We start from the raw sequence: 3,430 nt of genomic DNA on the forward strand, positions 1-3,430 counted from the left end.
AGTTGGAGGGCTTCTACATCAACCTCATCGCCCCTCCAATGACTCGTGAATAGTTCACTTCAGACCTACGGGTCCGTAGTTAGTAGCTAGATGGCTTCTTCTCTCTCTTGGATCTTCAATACAAAGTTCTCCATGATCTTCATGGAGATCTATCCGATGTAATCCTCTTTGGCGGTGTGTTTGTCGAGATCCGATGAATTGTGGATTTGTGATCAGATTATCTATGATATATATTTGAGTCTTTGTTGATTTCTTATATGCATGATTTGATATCCTTGTAAGTCTCTCCGAGTCTTGGGTTTTGTTTGGCCAACTAGATCTATGATTCTTGCAATGGGAGAAGTGCTTGGTTTTGGGTTCTTACCGTGTGGTGACCTGTCCCAGTGACAGTAGGGGCAGCAAGGCACACATCGTGTAGTTTCCATCAAGGGTAACAAGGTGGGATTTGTCATAGATATCATATTTTCCATCTACATCATGTCATCTTGCTTAAGGCGTTACTCTGTTCTTTTGGACTTAGTACACTAGATGCATGCTGGATAGCGGTCGGCGTGTGGAGTACTAGTAGTAGATGCAGAAAGTATCGGTCTACTTGTTTTGGACGTGATGCCTATAGATATAATCATTGCCATAGATGACGTCACGACTTTGCATGGTTCTATCAATTGCTCGACAGTAATTTGTTCACCCACCGTCTACTTGCTTTCATGAGAGAAGCCACTAGTAAACACTACGGCCCCCGGGTCTATTCACACCTATCGTTTCCACTTTCGCTTTTACTTCGCTTTGTTACTTTGTTGCTTTCAGTTCTCACTTGGCGAACAATCTATAAGGGATTTACAACCCCTTCATAGCGTTGGGAGCAAGCTTTTTGTGCTTGTGCAGGCACTTGAGATACTCCTTCACTGGATCGATACCTTGGTTCTCAAACTGAGGGAAATACTTACCACCGCTACGCCACATCACCCTTTCCGCTTCGAGGGAACACCAACGCAAGGCTCCAAGGCCGCGGGGAAATCCTTTGCATATTTTCCTTCGAAGTCCCTAAAGGCGTAGCCGTAGCAGAAGGATTCCTGGTGTCGTTGCTGAGGAGAATCAAGACAAGAACAGTCTCCCGTCAGCACGTTTCTGGCGCCGTTGGAAGGTCTTTTGTTGCAGTAGCATAGATATAGAAATATTTTGGTCTACTTATCATAGATGTAATAACTAGATATTAACCATGCCATGAATAATAGCAAAATTATTTTGTTTTCTATCAATTCCTCAACATTAATTTGTCCACTCATCGTTACTATGCTCATGAGAGAAATCCCTCTAGTGAATGCTATGGTCCCGAGGTCCATTCACTTATAATATTTACATAACCCCTAGAACTATACTTGCTGCAATTTATTATATTATATTTATAATTATCTATCCTTCACTATAAGAATTCATCATTGCAATTAACAAGTACAAGGGGATTGACAACCCTCTTGCCAGCATTGGGCGCAAGTATTTGTTTGTGTGTGGGTAGGTATTGTCGACCGTTCATTTGTGTGATTTCCTTTTGGTTTGATAACCTTGGTTCTTAAATGAGGGAAATATTTTTGCTATTGTAGTACATCACCCTTCCTCTTCAAGTTAAATCCCAATGCCATCACAAGTAGGAGAAGAATTCTTGGTGACGTTGTCGGGGAATCATCAATCAAACGCAAGGTCCCTTCACACACATTATGATTTACTTGTTTTCCTTTCAGTTAAAAAATAAAAAATACTATAATTATCGTGTGTTCTATCTTGCTTGAATTGCCATAATGTTTACTCGACAAAAAACTAAGTTCACTACAGCATGCCATTATGTTACTATAGGCCCAAAAAGGTGTTACTAGGAGACTGAGTAACACATTTCAACATGTGTTTCATTAGACCGTGTTACTAAATCATGTTCATTGTCACACATAATAATTGTTACCATATTTTAAAAATTGTGTTACATTTAAGTTGCAGGAACATGCATATCATGTGTTACTAAATACATCGGTAACACATTATTATAGCTATGGTAACACCCGTAGTAACATATTTTCATAGAAGTAGACCATTGATGGTAACATACTTTTATAGATATAGTAACACAATAGGTAACACCTTTTTAGCTTCAAAACATAATATCCAAATATTATAACATTATAATTTATACTTGTCATTAACCTAGTAGCACATTTTGTCACTCTAGTAACACCACCATTAAGAATACTATATTAGCATCTCAATATGTATTTGGACACTAAAAGGCCAGGGCCCAAATTATAATGATACAAAAAAAATCGATTTTTTTACTAGAAGTGGTTGTAAATAGGATAAGGCCCAAAAGAAGCCCAATAAGAAAAGGCCCAAAAAATAAAACTAGTCCATGTGATCAATTGAAATGGGTTGGGCTGATTTCAACCATGACATTTTGATTTCGTCATAATTTTGCCACATAGGACTACCACGTAGCACTCGGTTTGATTGCCAATGACGATTTAGGATCATCGTAAAGGTTACCATGATCCAGGAATCGTCGTAAAAGTTACGACGATTTCGATCAAAACGCCGTTGTTGTCAGTTTTTGACGCTTCGTTTTTGACTCTTCGTTTTTCATCGTAAGATCGACGTAAATTAAAAACTTTGACGATGTAGTGACGAAAAGATAGCGTCATTTATTAGCATATTTCTTATAGTGCCACTACCATGCAATGCCCATTGTCACCTTGAGGATTGGTGCAAACTTCATCACACATAAGCCTTCTTATATCTTCCTAAAAACAGCCACCATACCTACCTATTATGGCATTTCCATAGCCATTCCAAGATATATTGCCATGCACATTCCACTATTACATCATATGACTAGTTCGTTCATCAACATATTGCTTTGCATGATCATATAGAGATGACATAGCATTTTGTAGCAAAGCCATCATTCATCATATTGATGATACTTGTCACGCTGGATCATTGCACATCCTGGTACACTACCAGAGGCATTCATATTGAATCATATTGATTCATAGTTCGTCATATCGAGTTTTCATTGAGTTGTAAGTAAATAAAAGTGTGATGATCATCATTATTAGGGCATTGTCTCAGTGAGGAAATAAAAATGGGCGAGGCCAACTGAGCCCACCATAATAAAACGAATGAGAGAAAAGGAGAGAAGGGACTTTTCTACTATCCTTTACCACACTTGTGCCTCAAAGTTGCACCTTGTTCTTCATATAGAGAGTCTCATGTTATGTCATTTTCATATGCTAGTGGGAATCACTTTTTCATTATTATAAACTTGGCTTGTATATTTCGATGATGGGCTTCCTCAAATGCCCAGGGTCTTCATGAGCAAGGAAGTTCGATGCACACCCCACTTAGCTTCAACTCATCTTTCATACACGTATAGCTCTAGTGCATC

Source organism: Hordeum vulgare, chromosome 4H (genome assembly GCF_904849725.1).
Source record: "Hordeum vulgare subsp. vulgare chromosome 4H, MorexV3_pseudomolecules_assembly, whole genome shotgun sequence".
Lineage (NCBI taxonomy): Eukaryota > Viridiplantae > Streptophyta > Magnoliopsida > Poales > Poaceae > Hordeum > Hordeum vulgare.